Genomic DNA, 18897 nt, shown 5'->3' with positions numbered 1-18897 from the left:
TAGTGGAGATACATGTGCTTGCATTGATATGAAAAGTAGGGGTCGATGGAAACACTGGTCTCAGCTGAAAGAATATAAAGGTACGATAGATGGACTTTTTAAAGAGGATTAGGATGTATATTTGCAATATTAGGGATACTGGCTATAATAAAGTGGATCTGGAAAAGGGCACATGCCCGGAGAAACGGTGCAAACAATCCAGTTGAAATAGAAATGGTAAGACAAACTAAAAACCTGGAATATGCAGGATGTGTTTTATCAACAGAATATAAACGTGATCACCACCGTCCTTCCGATTCTACAAGGACAAGCTACAAGGCTGCCCCTAGGGGGCCCAGAAGCATATACTCACACCAGAGGGTACAACAACTACATAAAGCAGCCCCTAGGGGGCGGCATCTGAGTGGCAGGAGCGTTTATCTTGAAGCCACAAGATAAGTGGGTAACAAAATGTTACCTGAATATTGTAAACCAACAAATTAACCTTGGGAAAGCACGTGGTAGTTAAACCTGGAACAGAAGCAATAGTACATTGTCTGGACCCAGAGAGGGACATGATCTTAGGGCCGTCCTCGTTAATAGGTCATATGTGAGGAAGAGAGAAAGTATTCAGGTCCAGCAGTGATGATTAATAGTCACGACCCCAGGACCAACAACACTACCACCAATTACTTGACATCCCCTTACTGAAGGCCCGCCCGGCGGGTTGGTGACGAGATCGGAGGGAATGTTGTTATTTGACAATGTGCAGCATGAAATGTTACCTGTGAGCATAAATTTAACAGACCTATACCTGCCAGAAAAGTTTAGCCCCAAGACTAAAGTGCTGTGCACACGATTGCTAGACACAATCCTGAGAAAAGCTAGTGACACATCAGGAGCAAGGGAGTATCATAAGCAGCTGAGACACAAAGGAGGAAGACAGAGATCATCTTTAGGGAGTAAGTACACGGACCTCGCTAGTAGATGCACTAGCTATACAGGTGATCCAAGCAGGAGCAGATAGTTTGAGGAGAACGATGGAGGTACGATGAGGAAACAGGCCGGGATAGGGATAGAATCTTCAGAGTTAGGATTTAAAACATCCAAAATACTGCTGGAGGGTATATCCGTATTGGAAGGCCATGCACAAACAATTAACGAGCTAAATAAGCAGGAATGAGAGGACGATGCCGAGGGCAGGAAAAGAGACACATCATGCCAATGGGAGACGGATGATCGGTCAGGTGAGACACAATATGGATCAGATACAAACTGGGCGGCGAGTTCCAGATTGGATAAATAGCACCCAGTTGAAAGAAATGGTACAGCACACTGGGCCATTAGACGCCTGCACCCTGAAAGGAATGACTAGGGTGTATGCGGTTACAGGAGGATGGGAGGAGAAACAAACATAATACGAGGGGAAGAGTACATCTGCGATGGACCAGTATGAGATCAAAAAGAATGGAAATATAAGGGGAATATCTTTATGCGGATGCCGGAGAGAAGGAAGCTTAACTATATGTACTCACCCAGTGGGAGACTGGAGCAAGGATAGCTGTGGGTTTGACAATACTACAGAAGGATGTGTCATTGGAATAAGCCCTGCCCGAACCGAACCCACACATTAAGCCTATCAAGGGTGAGGAGAATATTGTGTGGTAACTAGCCTGGGAACTTACGATGATGGAGGCTTGACTTGTAACATTACAATGCCTAACTTTTGCTTTACTCCCAGAGTGTCGGTGGTAGTGGGAAGAGCACACATGACCTATATAAACGCCAGGAAGGCAATATAAGCGATGAGATTAAGCAAGATATTGATGATTACATGGAAGAGCAAGCACCACCAATTCCCGTTACTTGAAGATTTAACTGAGCTCAAAGGACCGTTGGTTGGTTGGTGATGTTATGTAACAAATGCAAAAACAGGAGAGGCATACCCGAGCAAAGTTACAAGATAGGGATTAGAATTATATCCCATGTGTTAGTCCGAGTGCAGCTGATAGTGGTGCTGATACTCCGGGGAGAATGTGCAGGCAGATACAAGAGACGCAGAGCAAAGACGTTGGCCAAGGCCCGTAACCAAGAACGCAGAAAGCCTTTGTTAGATCCAAAAAGATGTAATCAAACACAAAGACGGCATGAATACCTGATATGAGTCGTGAGTGTCCCAATCCTATCGCCTGATCAACGAAACCGAGGCGAGAGACACACGAATCAAGACAGGAAAAGGCAGGGAAAGGAAAATTGTTGTTCGTGGTGGGTATTAGGGGTTACCACCTGATCAAATGGGGGATTGTAAGAGCAAAAAATCTTAATTAGGGATAAAGTAATTCGGTGTAATTAAAATAAAGTAAGACTGAGAGTAAGGTTTAAAATGCATTCATGGTAGAATAGCTGAATTAGGCAGAAACACTAAGGTCAGAGAAATTCTCTTAGGAGATAAGAACACCCACAAGATTTATGTAAACAGCTCACAGAAATAATGAGAGGCCGCCACGATGTTCCAGCCACAGGAGATAACAGGGACAATGCCTCTTTTAAGCAGAGGGTAAGCCATGTCTGCCAAGGACATTAGTCTGAGAATTAGCCTGGGAAGACGTTCCTAGAAATGTAACACATAACCTGTAGGCAGCTATTCCCTAGCAACAGTCGTCAGAACTGAATGTACCAATGGAATCATTAGAAATTACTGTAATCAATAAAATTAATGTAACTGTTGCACCCAATGAAATTGTTGTAACCTGTATTAACCAATGGAACACTTCCCCACGTAGTTCCACCATGCTGACTGTATCAACTGTATAAAAATGTAATTACACAGCTTGTCCTGTGAGATCGGCGTTGAGAGCACTCAGTAACGGTACTGATGAGGCCGGATCTCCCTTGATTAATCAGCTTTTAATAAACAACTCTTTTCTCTACAAAAACCCTTTCGTGTGAGTGTTATATTTTTAATACTCCACAACATTAGCTCCAGACCCCCAGACTGAGCATTAATTCAGCCCGGGTAATTGACGGGAGCTCCAGACCAATAGGAAGAGCGGGGGAGGGGCTGGAGGACCGAGCGGGCGACTGGTCCTCCAAACAATGGGAGTGTGAGGGGGCGGGGCTTGTGACATCCAGTGGGCGGGGCTGAGGCTGGATCGTCCCTGATTGCTGAAACTCTGCCCCATTTTTAAAGCAGGTTTCTGTCAAACTCCAGCAAAAATTGGACCTTTTGTTGTGGCTTTAGACAGATGGAACTCTGGGGTGGAGCAAACATTGCAACATTTGGTAGTGAAATGGGTTCATTCAGGACACACAGCAGGGATTATTTCAGGAAATAACACAGTGCAGTGAGAAAGGAAATGCAGTGGATGTTGTGTAGATGGATTGTCAAACAATGTTTGATAAGATGCCGTACAGGAGGCTTGTTGATCAAATTAAGGCTCACAGTATTAGAGGGAGTAGGGCCACATGGAGAGGAAGCTAGGTAAAGAGCAGAAAACAGAGAGTAGTGGTTAATGGATGTTCTTCAGACTGGAGAGATGTAAACAGTGGTGTCCCCCAGGGTCAATGTGGGGACCATTGCTCCTCAATAGAGAGAAATGATCTGGACTTGGGTATATGGGGCAAAAGATCGGATCTCCAGATGACGCCAAAAATGGGGAGCGTGGGGAACTGTGAAGATGACTGTAAGTGAGTTCAGTCTGAATGCACAGGTTTGTAAATGGGGCAGGTAGATGTCAGATGAAATTTAGTGCAGAGAAATCTGATGAGATACATTTTGGCAGGAAGAAAAAGGGAGGAAATGAATATTAAATAGTAAAACTTTAAAAGAAGCGGAGGAGCAGAGATTTTGGGATCACGGAGACATGGCTCCAGGGTGACCAATGCTGGGAACTCAACATCCAGAGATATTCAACATTCAGGAAGGATAGACAGAAAGGAAAAGGAGGTGGGGTGGCATTGCTGATTAAAGAGGAAATTAATGCAATAGTAAGGAAGGACATTAGCTTGGATGATATGGAATCGGTATGGGTGGAGCTACGGAATACCAAAGGGCAGAAGACGCTAGTGGGAGTTGTGTACAGACCACCAAATAGTAGTAGTGAGGTTGGGGACAGCATCAAACAAGAAATTAGGGATGTGTGCAATAAAGGTACAGCAATCATCATGGGCGACTTTAACCTACATATTGATTGGGCTAACCAAACTGGTAGCAATGCGGTGGAGAAGGATTTTCTGGAGTGTATTAGGGATGGTTTTCTCGGCCAATATGTTGAGGAACCAACTAGAGGGCTCGCCATCCTAGACTGGGTGATGTGTAATGAGAAAGGACTAATTAGCAATCTTGTTGTGCGAGGCCCCTTGGGGAAGAGTGACCATAATATGGTAGAATTCTTTATGAAGATGGAGAGTGACACAGTTAATTCAGAGACTAGGGTCCTGAACTTAAGGAACGGTAACTTCGATGGTATGAGACTCGAATTGGTTAGAATAGACTGGCGAGTGATACTTAAAGGGTTGACGGTGGACAGGCAATGGCAAATATTTAAACATCACATGGATGAACTTCAACAATTGTACATCCCTGTATGGGGTAAAAATAAAACAGGGAAGGTGGCTCAACCGTGGCTAACAAAGGAAATTAAGGATTGTGTTAAATCCAAGGAAGAGGCATATAAATTGGCCAGAAAAAGCAGCAAACCTGAGAACTGGGAGAATTTTATAATACAGCAGAGGAGGACAAAGGGTTTAATTAGAAGGGGGAAAATAGAGTATGAGAGAAGCTTGCTGGGAACATAAAAAGTGACTGCAAAACCTTCTACAGATATGTGAAGAGAAAAAGATTAGTGAAAACAAATGTAGGTCCCTTGCAGTCAGATTCAGGTGAATTTAGAATGGGGAACAAAGAAATGGCGGACCAGTTAAACAAATACTTTGGTTCTGTCTTTACGAAGGAAGACACAAATAACCTTCTGGAAATACTAGGGGACCAAGGGTCTAGTGAGAAGGAGGAACTGAAGGAAATTCTTATTAGGCGGGAAATTGATGGGATTGAAGGCCGATATGTCCCCAGGGCCTGATGGTCTGCATCCCAGAGTACTTAAGGAAGTAGCCCTAGAAATAGTGGATGCATTGATGATCATTTTCCAACAGTCTATCGACTCTGGATCAGTTCCTATGGACTGGAAGGTAGCTAATGTAACACCGCTTTTTAAGAAACGAGGGAGAGAGAAAATGGGTAATTATAGACCAGTTAGCCTGACATCAGTAGTGGGGAAAATGTTGGAATCAATTATTGAAGATGAAATAGCAGCACATTTGGAAAGCAGTGACGGGATCGGTCCAAGTCAGCATGGATTTATGAAAGGGAAATCCTGCTTGACAAATCTAGATTTTTTTGAGGATGTAACTGGTAGAGTAAACAAGTGGATGTGGTGTATTTGAACTTTCAAAAGGCTTTTGACAAGGTCCCACACAAGAGATTGGTGTGCAAAATTAAAGCACATTGTATTGGGGGGTAATGTACTGACGTGATAGAGAACTGGTTGGCAGACAGGAAGCAGAGAGTCGGGATAAATGGGTGCTTTTCAGAATGGCAGGCAGTGACTAGTGGGGTTCCGAAGGGCTCAGTGATGGGACCCCAGCTATTTACAATATACATTAATGATTTGGACAAGGGAATTGAGTGTAATATCTCCAAGTTTGCAGATGACATTAAGCTGGGTGGCGGTGTGAGCTGTGAGGAGGACGCTAAGGGGCTGCAGGGTGACTTGGACAGGCTAGGTGAGTGGGCAAATGCATGGCAGATGCAGTATAATGTGGATAAATGTGAGGTTATCCACTTTGGTGGCAATAACACGAAGGCAGAATATTATCTGAATGGTGGCAGATTCGGAAAAGGGGAGGTGCAACGAGACCTGGGTGTTATGGTACGTCAGTCATTGAAAGTTGGCATGCAGGTACAGTAGGTGGTGAAGGCGGCAAAGGTATGTTGGCCTTTATTGCTAGGGCATTTGAGTATAGGAGCAGGGAGGTCTTACTGCAGTTGTACAGGGCCTTGGTGAGGTCTCACCTGGAATATTGTGTTCAGTTTTGGTCACCTAATCTGAGGAAGGACATTCTTGCTCTTGAGGGAGTGCAGCGAAGGTTCACCAGACTGATTTCCGGGATGGAAGGACTGACATATGAGGAGAGACTGGATCGACTGTATTCACTGGAGTTTATAAGGATGAGAGGGGATCTCATAGAAACATATAAAATTCTGACGGGATTGGACAGGTTAGATGCAGGAAGAATTAAAGGCAATGAGGAATATTGGCCCCTCTGACCCCGAGTTCTAGACTCTCGAGCCACGAGAAACAGCCTCTCAGCATTTGTGTGAGGGAGTGCTTCCTGACATCACCCCTGAACCATCTTGCGGTGGATGCCCTCACCAGAGGAAATAGTTTTTCCTTTAATCATCTTAAACATCTTAATTAGGTCAACCATTAATCTTCGAAATTCAAAGGAATACAAGCCTAGTCTGTGCAACCTGTCCTCATAATTTACAAAAGTCACCACTGCAAGTACAGGATCATAGAATTACAGAAATTTACAGCACAGAAGGAAGCCATGTCCGCCTAATCCCACTTTCCAGTTCTTGGTCCGTAACCTTATAGGTTACGGCACTTTATGTGCGCATCAAAGTACGTTGAGTATGTGGTGAGTGTTTCTGCCTCCCTTTCAGGCGTGAGTTCCAGACCCCCACCACCCACTGCGTGAAAAATTGTCTCCTCAAATCCCATCTGAACCTTCTACTAATTACTTTAAATCTATGCCCCCTGGTTATTGACCACTCTGCTAAGGGAAATAGGTCCTTCATATCCACTCTATCTAGGCCCTTCTTAATTCTATAGACCTCAAATAGGGCTCCCCTCAGCCTCCTCTATTCCAAAGACAACAACCCCAGCCTATCCAATCTTTCCTCAGTTAAAATTCTCCAGTTGAGGCAGCATCCTCGTAAATCTCCTCTGTACCCTCTTTACTGCACATCTTTCCTGTAATGTGGTGACTCTAACTGCACGCAGTACTCTAACTGTGGCGTAACTGGAATTTTATATAGTTCAAGCATAACCTCCCTGCTTTTATATTCTATGCCTCGGCTAATAACCACCTTATCTACCCGTCCTAGTTCCTTCAGGGATCTATGGACATGAACTCCAAGGTCCCTCTGTTCCTCTACACTTCTCAGTATCCTACCATTTATTGTGTATTTACTTGTCTAGTTAGCCCTTCACAAATGCATTACCTCACATTTCTGCAGATTGAATTCCATTTGCCACTGTTGTGCCCACCTGACCAGTCCATTGATATCTTCCTGCAGTCTACAGCTTTCTTCTTCATTGTCAACCACACGACCAATTTTCATATCATCTGCAAGCTTCTTAATCAAAACCCCTACATTCAAGTCCAAATCATTGATTATATACCACAAAAAGAAAGGGACTAAAGTAGAGCCCTGTAAAACCCCACTGGAAACATCCTCCCAGTCACAAAAACACCCATCGACCATTACACTTTGCTTCCTGCCTTAGCCAATTTTGAATGCAACTTGTCACTATGTTCTGGATCCCATGAGCTTTAACTTTAGTGACCAGTCTGCCAATAGGACCTTATCAAAAGCCTTGCTTCAGGAAGGATAGAATAAAAGGAAAAGGAGGTGGGGTAGCATTGCTGGTTAAAGAAGAGATTAATGCAATAGTTAGGAAGGACATTAGCTTGGATGATGTGGAATCTATATGGGTAGAGCTGCAGAACACCAAAGGGCAAAAAACATTAGTGGGAGTTGTGTACAGACCTCCAAACAGTAGTAGTGATGTTGGGGAGGGCATCAAACAGGAAATTAGGGGTGCGTGCAATAAAGGTGCAGCAGTTATCATGGGTGACTTTAACATGCATATCGATTGGGCTAACCAAACTGGAAGCAATACGATGGAGGAGGATTTCCTGGAGTGCGTAAGGGATGGTTTTCTAGACCAATATGTCGAGGAACCAACTGGGGGAGGGGTGGGGAGGCCACCTTAGGCTGGGTGTTGTGTAATGAGAGAGGATTAATTAGCAATCTCGTTGTGCGAGGCCCTTTGTGGATAAATGTGAGGTTATCCACTTTGGTGGTAAAAACAGAGAGACAGACTATTATCTGAATGGTGACAGATTAGGAAAAGGGGAGGTGCAACTAGACCTGTTTATTTCATCTAATATTTCAAATTCATCGTTATTATTCATTCATGGGATGTGGGTGTCACTGGCAACGCTGTAACCAGGAATGTTGAGCTGTCATTCCTGTAGTTCTTTTAGCCATGTCTCACTAATAGCTACAATATCATACTCACACATGTCCATCAGTGCCCTCATCTCATCTGCCATCATTCCCTAGACTCCTTGCACTGGCATTGAAGTGTTTCTGAAGAGGGCTGTCTTATGATTAGAGAGTGTGTAGAATGGGCCTATACACTTTAGAGTTTAGAAGAATGAGGGGCGATCTCACTGAAACATACTGGCACTGGCATTTAGCACTGCCAAACTCCCTTGTTGTCTATTTTCTAGCCTTTGTTTCTTCTGCCTTCCAAACATTAGCAAAATCCCCGGTGAGGATATCAGTCCCGGTCCTGTTGAGGGGCAACCCGCCCGGCACGTACAGGTCCCATCTCCTCCAGAAATGGTCCCAAAGTCTCAGGAATCTAAAGACTTCCCTCCTGCACTATCTCTCCAGCTGTGCATTCATCTGTTCTATCTTCCTATTTCTGTACTCACTAGTACGTGGCACCAGGAGTAATCAAGAGATTATGACCTTTGAGGTCGTGCTTTTAATCGCTTTCGTAGCTCCCTAAAATCTGCCTGCAGCTGAGCAACCCGTGGTGCCGTGGACTTGGCATTGGTTGTACTCCCCAGTGCAAACATCGGGCTCACCAGTATCCGGAACTGAAAACCGGTTAGTGAGTCAGGGGACTCCTGCCCCACCTGCCTGGTCCTCCTTGTCTGTCTGGCGGTCACCCATTCCCTCCTATACCTGCACTCACTTAAGCTGCAGGGTGAACACCCCCCGAAACATGCTATCAACAAAGTTCTCAGCCTCACGGACGCACTGTGGTGAGGGTTTTTGCTTCTACCACCCTTTCAGGCAGTGAGTTCCAGACCCCCACCACCTTCTGGGTGAAGAAATTTCCCCTCAAATCGCTTCTAAACCTCCCCCCCAATTACTTTAACCCTATACACCCTCGTTGTTGACCCCTGTGCTGAGGGAAACAGGTCCTTCCTATCCGCTCTATCTAGGCCCCTCATAATTTTATAGACCTCATTAAGTTCTCCCCATATACTCCTCTGTTTCAAAGAAAACAAACCCAGCCTATTAAGCAGGTTGGTGGGCAGGAGGAGGTTGCAGAGATAGGGAGGGGCGAGACCCTGGAGAGATTTGAACAAGAGGATGACAATTTTAAAGGCTGGTGCCACCAGCCATCTCGCCCAGCACAGAATGTGACTCACTGCCAACAGGAAGGATGTTACCTTAACTACTACAAATGCATAATGAGAAGAAATCAATCACTGTACATTTAACTAACAGCAAAGTGGAAAGAGGGAATTGAATGACCTTTAAACACCTAGTCCACTTGGCACTGAAGTACCTGAAACTCATAATAGGAACTCGAGGGACCCAAAATACTGACAAATGTTAAACTGTTTTGTTGAGAAAAGAAATTGCGATCTAACTTTTAAAAGATAAATAGTTTAACAGGGGTTCACACTGACTCACCTGACTGGCTGACTCAGGATCCAACCCTCAAGCACCGCGATTGGTTGCAGAACATTCTGCTCCCTGGGCCCTCCGGCCTCTGAGCTCTCTTCCTGTTGGTTCCCAGGGCAATTAATCACCACTCGCCAACATCATGCTGCCAGATTGAGTTAAGTGCTCAGAGGAAGAAATAAAATGAGGCCGTGAATCTGAGAAATAAAATTGGAGAAGCATGATTAAATGAACGAGGAGAGGCAAAATAAACTAAAGAGTACAATCCAAAAGGAGGTGCATGAACAGTGAGATTTGCGGGTATATGTGCACAAATCTCTGAAGGTGACAGGAGTGGTTGAGAAATCAGTTAATAAAGCTTACGGAATCCTGGGCATCATGGAGTACAAAAGCAAGGCGGTTATGATGAACCTTTATAAAACACTGGTTCAGCCTCAACTGGGGTATTGTGTCCAATTCTGGGCATCGCACATTAGGATGCTAAGGCCTTAGAGGGTGCGGAAAAGATTTACAAGAATGATTCACGAGATGAGGGATTTCAGTTACATGGGTAGACTAAAGAAACTGGAGTTGTTCTCCTTGGAGCAGAAAAGGTTAAGAGGTGATTAGATTGAGGTATTCAAAATCATGAGGGGTCTGGACAGGGTAGAGAGAGAAACTGAGGAGACAGCAGAGAGCAAAATTCACCAGAACCCCTCCCTCCCTGTGTTTGGGCTCATTCGAAAGGAAATTTAAGTTGGGACTATCTGCCAAAAAGTTTGGAATTCTAAAGTGCTTATGGAAGAAACTACGAACTTTAATAGAATTATGAACTTTTACAAGACAAATTCAAGCCTGTGGGCAGACCTAGGGAACTAAAGAAGCCCACTTGATTATTGGGACTGTCTGGGTGTGAGGACTGGGTTAACCTGTCTGGATGAATGAGTATTTGGAAATCTTCCTCCACAAGAGACATTACCATCACAGTATCACCCAGAGATAGCTCCCCATCAACATGGGTCTGGACAAACCATTTTCAGCAGAAACATCACAAAGAGGCCCAATCCAGCCTGTATGCGAAAGACTAAGCACAAAAGGACATTGCAATTACCAAATTAATATTTCCATCAGGAAACAGTTTTTCGAAGATCAACCCACCCAAGACATATCAACTTTAACAAGCCCGACAAAATATTACAAAGAAGAACCAAGCCCGCCAAAATTATACAAAGGATTGTGAAGAGATTTGGTGGCAAGATTAGAACACTGAAATCGTATAACTGGCCACTGTTTCCAACAGAGGTTGGTGGGGAGAGGGGTGTTCGCTACTACCTCATCAAGACAAGAAGCAAAACCAACGTGACAGTTGTAAAACTAACTTCTCCAGCCTCGAAGGCTTGAAGTCCTGAAGGAAGGAAGAACATCACCATCTACCATTAACTATCAAAAGGATTGGTAAGCATAAGTCCCTGCCCTGGAGTCTAACCTAGCTAGAATTAGGTATTGGGAGGTGGGAGGTATAATTTTACTGCAGCCCCCTTTGAATGTGTAGTGTAAGGTACTTTATTAGAGTGATTATAAGTTTGACCTTGTACCTTTCCTTGTATTGTTCTTTGTTAGAGTAATTGTAAGTTTGGCTGTGTATTTTCTTACTAGAGTAATAAGCCTGTATTACCTGGACTGTAATAAAACCAAAATTCTTTGCATCAAACCAGTGTCCCCTGCACTTTTGTCACACCCCCAAATAAATCCAGAGTACAGAACCCAAGAGAGGGGGAGCGATTCGAAACTGCTCAAGTTGGTCAGAAGGGAACCTGACCCCCTCATAGAGACCACAACACACCCCAAACACCGCCGCCTCCCACCCTTAGTGGCAAATGAACCAAAGGCGATGCAAGAAAAAACTTTTGTACGCAGAGAGTGGTTAGGATCTGGAATGCACGGCCTGAAAGGGTGGTGGAGGCAGACTCAATCACAACTTCCAAAAGGGAATTGGATAAGTATCTGAAAGAAAAACATTTGCAAAGATCGGGGGAAAGGGTGAGAGTGTGGGACGAGCTGGGAGCCGGCACGGGCTCGACGGGCTAAATGGGCTTCTTCCATTCTCTGATTGTGTGAGCAGAACCTGTTTAAAGGGGCAGGGTCACTGTGCCTGTTTAAAGGGGCTGGGGCTTCTCTTCTGAGGCAGTCCCTCAGAGTCGAGGATGACTTGCTTCCACATTCTCAGGTGACTGAAGAATCCAATGCGGGACTTACAGTCCCTGTCACAGGTGGGAACAGATGGTGGTTAAAGGAACGGGTGTCACTGTCGACTCTTGGCTTCAGCTTGCTCCCGGCGTAGAGACTCGAGGTGCTCAGCGTCTTCCCGGATGCTTTTCCTCCACTTAGGGCGGTCTTGGCCAGGGATTCCCAAGTGTCGGTGGGGGATGTTGCACTTGTTCTGTGTCGGCACACATTCAGAGACTGAACTCCAAGTCATAGTCAACATCTTCACTGAGGCCTACGAAAGCATAGGCCTGACACGAAACATCCGTAAGACAAAGGTCCTCCACCAACGTGACCCCACCACACAGCACTGCCCCCCCCCCGCCCCCCCCAGTCAACATGGACCACTTACTTTCCATACCTCGGGAGCCTATTAGAAGCAAGGGCAGACACCGACAATGTGATTCAACACCGCCTTCAGTGTGCCAGCGCAGCCTTCGAGCGCCTGAGGAAAAGAGTGTTCGAAGATCATGCCCTCAAATCTGTCATCAAGATCATGATCTACAGGGCCATAGTGATACCTGCCCTCCTGTATGGCTGAGAAGTGGACCGTATTCAGTAGACATCTCAAACCGCTGGAGAATTACCACCAACGATGTCTCCGCAAGATCCTACAAATTCCCTGGAAGGACAGACACACCAACGTTAGCGTCCTCGATCAGGCCAACATCCCCAGCATCGAAGCACTGACCACACTCGACCAGCTCTGCTGCGTGGGCCACATCGTTCACATGCCTGACACAAGACTCCCAAAGCAAGCGCTCTACTCAGAACTCCTACATGGAAAGCGAGCCTCAGGTGGGCAGAGGAAGCATTTCAGTAACACCCTCAAAGCCTCCGTGATAAAATGGAACATCCCCACCAACACCTGGGAGTCTCTGGCCAAAGACCATCCTAAGTGGAGGAAGTGCATCCGGGAGGGTGCTGAGCACCTCGAGTCTCGTCGCCTAGAGCATGCAGAAAACAAACTCGGGCAACGGAAAGAACGTGCGGCAAACCAGTCCCACCCACCCATTCCTTCAACGACTGTCTGTCCCACCTGTGACAGAGACTGTAATACCCATATTAGACTGTTCCGTCATCTAAGAACTCACTTTTAGAGTGGAAGCAAATCTTTCTCGATTTCGAGAGACTGCCTATGATGATGATGCACTTGATGAGGCTTTGAGGGTGTCACTGCCTGTTTTTAAAGAGGCGGTGTCCCTGGGACGGTTTAAAGGGGCAGTGTCTCTGAGACTCACAAAGGTGCAGTGTCCCTGTGCCTGTTTAAATGGGCAGTGGCTCTGTACATGTTTAAAGGGGAAGTGTATCTGCGTTTGTTTAAATTTGCAGTGAATCTGTGCCTGTTTAAAGGGAGAGGGGGTGAAATTTTGCTACTTTATATCTCCCATTAACATTCCCAGCTGGTGAAATGGGATGCAAATGAGTTTGCGACTGGGCGCAGTGAGAACAGCGCTTTCCGCTAAATTTGCCGGGAGTTTTGCAGCGACGGTAAGACGTTGCACCCCGCTCTGCTGTGCTCAGTGAGGCTGACGTCATCACCATGCACAGTGCCCCGGAACAAAAATTGTCCCTCGCCCCCTGGTCCTGTGCCTGGCACTGATGATGATAGCAGTCGGGCTTCAGTCGGATGTCGGCTGGTGGAGCGCTACTTACAGGCCCCAGCATCTGGTTTACTTTTAGTTGGCCAATAATGCTTCTTTCTTAGTTTCACATAGTCTCTGTGCCTGTTTAAAGGGAGAGAGTCTCTGTGTCCATTTAAAGGGACAGTTTCTTTGGATTCTCTTATTACTTCAAACCGGTATGCCCCGCTTTGTGATTTGGAGAACACGACAGGCAGTGAGGTCAGCACCAGTGATACCAAACCTCAATCCTTATATCAGCATCTTGGAAAAGGTAAGAGGAAGGCTGAAAAGTCCAAGAGGACGTTGTTTGAACAGCCAGAGCAAGAGCAAGAGGCAATGGGCAATCCTCATTGGGGACTCCACCATCAGGCACACAGGCAGCAGCCTATGTAGAGGTAAGGCTCTGTCAAGAGCAGTCTTCTGTTTTCCAGAGACCAAGGTAACTGATCTCCAGCATTGTGTGGAAGAACTAATGAAAGGGGAATGTCAAGATATTTAGTAGGTTTACATATTGGAACTAATGGTATCATGGATAGAAGTCCATTTGTGATACAGGATTCCTACAAAAGCCTCATAAATGTCCTTCAGCAAAGGGATGCAAGGTTAGTAGTCTCCGGGCTGAGGGGGGAAAGGGGTACTGAGGTGAATGATCAGCCATGATCTTATTGAATGGTGGTGCAGGCTCGAAGGGCCGAATGGCCTACTCCTGCACTTATTTTCTATGTTTCTACGTTACCAGTCATGTCCTGATCGATGGAGAGAAATAGCCAAAACCTTGGGATTCAACATCTGGCTTCAGGACCTCTGCAAAAAGAAGCAGCTTCACTTCATCAATAATTGGGAGGTTTTCGCTGGACAAGGCAAGTTGTTTAGGAGAGACAACCTCCATCTTAACTTCTTGGGAGCTAAAAGGTTGGCAGAGGGTGCTGAATTATCCCAGAGTTCAGCAAGGGGATAGTGTAGATAAGTTCAAAGTTAGCCTTATTGCACGTGATAATTACATAGAAGCAAAGCATGAAGTTAAACCAGTTAGGAAGCAAACAAGAATTAATAACTAAGAAATAGATGGGAGACTTTTAAATTGCCTTTATGTAAATGCAAGGAGTGTTGGAAGCAAATTGTTAGAATTGTAATCCTGTGCTGTGTTGGAGAATTTAGACGTATTGTGTATTTCTGAGACATGACTAGATGACAATGATGGCAGACATTCACCTAAAGGTCTACAATGGTTTGAGAAAGGATAGTGTAGGTCAAAGGGGAGCTGGGGTTGCTATTTCAATCAGTGAGAATCGAACAGTTAGAGAGACTTGATATTGCCTCATTAGGCATAGCTGAAGCGATCTGGGTTCAAGTGGACCAAGCTGACGGGCAGGGATTAATTATCGGTAATTGCCTTTATTTTTAATTGCTCACTGCACTCTGGAATGGTTCCTACAGATTGGAAGGAGACTAATGTAGTCCCCATTTTTAAAAAAGGAGACAATGCAGACCCGGGTAGCTATAGGTCCATCAGTTTGACATCAGTAATAGGTAAAACTCCGGACCCCATGAAGTCTCATGGCTTCAGGTCAAGCATGGATAAGGAAATATCCTGCTGATTACCACCTACCGCCCTCCCTCAGCTGATGAATCAGTACTCCTCCATGTTGAACACCATGTGGAAGAGGCACTGAGAGCAGCAAGGACACAGAATGTACTCTGGGTGGGGGACTTCAATGTCCATCATCGAGTGGCTCGGTAGCACCACTGCTGACCGAGTCCTGAAGGACATAACTGCTCGACTGGGCCTGCAGCAGATGGTGAGAACCAACTCGAGAGGAAAAACCTACTTGATGTTGTCCTTACCAATCTACTTGTTGCAGATGCATCTGTCCATGACAGCACTGGTAGCAGCGACCACTGCAGAGTCATTGTGGAGATGAAGTCCCGTCTAGATACGGAGGACACCCTCCATTGTGTTGTGTGGCACTACCACCGTGCTAAATGGGATAGATGCAAAACATATCTAGCAGTTCAAAACTGGGCATCCATGAGGCGCTGTGGGCCATCAGCAGCAGCAGAATTGTATTCCATCACAATCTGTAACCTCAAGGCCCAGCATATCCCTCACTCTACCATTACTATCAAGCCTGGGGACCAACCCTGGTTCAATGAAGAGTGTAGAAGAGCATGCCAGGAACAGTACCAGGCACACCTGAAAATAAGGTGCCAACCTGGGGAAGCTGCAACACAGGACTACATGCATGCTAAAAAGCAGAAGCAGCATACTATAGACAAGGCTAAGCAATCCCACAACCATCGGATCAGATAAAAGCTCTAGTCCTGCCACATCCAGTCGTGAATGGTGGTGGTCCATTAAACAGTTAACGGGAGGAGGAGGCTCCATGAATATCCCCATCCTCAATGATGGCGGAGCCTAGCAAATAAGTGCAAAAGAAAAAAGGCTGAAGTGTTTACAACCATCTTCAGCCAGAAGTGTCAAGTGATCCATATCGGCTTCCTCCCGAGGTCCCCACCATCACAGAAGCCAGTCTTCAGCCAATTCGATTCACCACGATATCAAGAAACGGCTGAATGCACTGATACAGCAAAGGTTATGGGCCCCGACAACATCCCGGCTGTTGTGTTGAGGACGTGCTCCAGAACGAGCTGCAACTCTAGCCAAGCTGTTCCAGTACAGCTACAACACTGGCATTTACCCAACATATAGAAAACTGCTCAGGTATGTCTGGTCCACAAAAAGGACAAATCCAATCCAGCCAATTACCGCCCCCATCAGTTTACTCTCAATCATCAGCAAAGTGATGGAAGGTGTCAACAGTTTTATCAAGCAGCACTTACTCAGCAACAACCTGCTCACTGATACCCAGTTTGGGTTCTGCCAAGACCACTCAGTTCCAGACCTCATTACAGCCTTGGTCCAAACATGGACAAAAGAGCTGAATTCCAAAGGTGAGGTGAGAGTGACTGCCCTCGACATCAAGGCATTTGACCGAGTGTGGCATCAAGGAGCCCTAGTAAAACTGAAGTCAATGGGAATCAGGGGAAACATTTTCCACTGGCTGGAGTCATACCTAGTACGAAGGAAGATGGTTGTGGTGGTTGGAGGTCAATCATCACAGCCCCAGGACATCGCTGCAGGAGTTCCTCAGGGCAGTGTCCTAGGCCCAACCATCATCAGTTGTTTCATCAATGACCTTCCTTCCATCATGAGGTCAGAAGTGGGGATGTTTGCTGATGACTGCAGAGTGTTCAGTTCCATTCGCAACTCCTCAGATAATGGAGCAGTCCATGCCTGCATACAGCAAGACCTGGACAACATTCAGGCTTGGGCTGATATGTGGCAAATAAAATTTGTGCCACACAAGTGCCAGGCAATGACTATCTCCAACAAGCGAGAGTCTAACCACCGCCCCTTAACATTCAATGGCATTATCCTCGCCGAATCCTCTACCATTAACATCCTGGGGGTCACCATTGACCAGAAACTTAACTGGATCAGCCACATAAATACTGTGACAACAAGAGCAGGTCAGAGGCTGGGTATTCTGCAGTGAGTGTCTCACCTCCTGACTCCCCAAAGCCTCTCCATCATCTACAAGGCATAAGTCAGGAGTGTGATGGAATTCTCTCCACTTGCCTGGATGAATGAAGCTCAACACCATCCAGGACAAAGCAGCCCGCTTGATTGACACCCCATCCACCACTTTAAACATCCACTCCCTCCACCACCGGCGCAACGTGGCTGCAGTGTGTACCATCTACAAGATACACTGCAGCAACTCGCCAAGGCTTCTTCAGCAGCACCGCCCAAACCCGCGAACTCTACCACCTAGAAGGACAAGGGCAGCAAGCACGTGGGAACACCACCACCTCCACGTTCCCCTCCAAGTCATACACCATCCTGATTTGGAAGTATATTGCCATTCCTTGATTGTCGCTGGGTCAAATTCCTGGAACTCCCTCCCTAACAGCACTGTGGGAGTACCTTCACCACACGGACTGCAGCGGTTCATGAAGGTGGCTTACCACCATCTTCTCAAGGGCAATTAGTGATGGGCAATAAATGCTGGCCTTGCCAGTGACACCCACATCCCATGCTCGAATAAAAAACTCGCAGCCCAGCAATGTGTTCAGCACAGAATGATCCCACACAAATCTATTCCCCACTAACACTTTCCACATTCATTCACTAGAAACAGCCCAGTGCCCGTGAGTAACTGCAGCTCTGTGTCTGACTTCAGTTAAACACACAACTCAAAACATTGTAAAGAGAAAACAAACCTCATTATAGTTCAACAGTCTATTCATGAGCAGTGAACCCTTCACCCCAACTCCTCATTCACTCCTACTCTCCAACCCCCTCACCCCAACTCCTCTCTCGTCTTCCATTGACATGAATGGATCGTATACTGACAATTGATATCTGTCAGAATTTGAAAGATATTTACAAATGCATCGAGGGGCTTTTAGAGTTTGGATCTTTCTTTATTCTGTCCACTCGAGGAGTTAGATAAACAATTTTCTCCTGTGAATAAAAAGCTGGAGTATTGGGCCATGATGTGTTTACTTGTTCATCTTATTGTCTCTAAATATTTAATCTTGTGGTTTCAGACACAAGATAATCAAGCTTTTACTGATGTTATTAACAGCACTGCAAAATACAGACAGTATAGTTACCTGATCCGGAGAACGGGGATAATACAGTGAATTCAGAGCTCTCTGCTCCCCAGGTCTGTTCTAACAAGCTGCGGCTACACTGGTGATATTTATGTTTACTACATTCATGATCTGACCCTGCTCAAACCATAACCAGGATATCTGTGCATTGTTCTGACTGTGACCACATGGCTGTGTCTCTATCACACACAGACACCGTTTCCTTGTTTTACATCTCCATACACAGACCGTCTCTTTACACATTACACATCACCCAGTCCAGGATGGCCAGCTCTCTAGTTGGCTCTTGATATATTGGTCTAGAAAACCATCCCTTATACACTCCAGGGAATCCTCCTCCACCATATTGCTACCAGTTTGGTTAGCCCAATCTATATGTAGATTAAAGTCACCCATGATAACTGCTGTACCTTTATTGCACACATCCCTAATTTCCTGTTTGATGCCATCCCCAACCTCACTATTACGTTTGGTGGTCCATACACAACTCCCACTAGCGTTTTCTGCCCTTTGGTGTTCCACAGCTCTACCCATTATAGATTCCAAATCATCCAAGCTAATGTCCTTCCTTACTCTATTGCATTAATCTAC

The 18897-nt window shown here is 45.7% G+C and overlaps 1 protein-coding gene across 7 annotated transcripts in view; it reads right to left on the bottom strand.

Moving 5' to 3' along the window:
* LOC139273761 (gastrula zinc finger protein XlCGF57.1-like) overlaps positions 1-18897 on the bottom strand; it is a 69462-nt gene that overhangs the window by 9560 nt on the left and 41005 nt on the right. For 6 of the 7 annotated variants that reach the window (XR_011595341.1, XM_070890820.1, XM_070890819.1 and 3 more), the window contains one exon: positions 9767-9954. The gene's annotated coding sequence lies outside the window, so the exon portion shown is untranslated. Of the gene's footprint in view, positions 1-9766; positions 9955-12362; positions 12517-18897 lie in introns of those variants that run through there. The other variant, XM_070890822.1, reaches the window with a different exon arrangement.

The sequence above is a fragment of the Pristiophorus japonicus genome, chromosome 9 (assembly GCF_044704955.1).
Source record: "Pristiophorus japonicus isolate sPriJap1 chromosome 9, sPriJap1.hap1, whole genome shotgun sequence".
In the NCBI taxonomy this organism is placed as follows: Eukaryota; Metazoa; Chordata; class Chondrichthyes; family Pristiophoridae; genus Pristiophorus; species Pristiophorus japonicus.
This window is presented reverse-complemented; position numbering and strand designations above follow the sequence as displayed.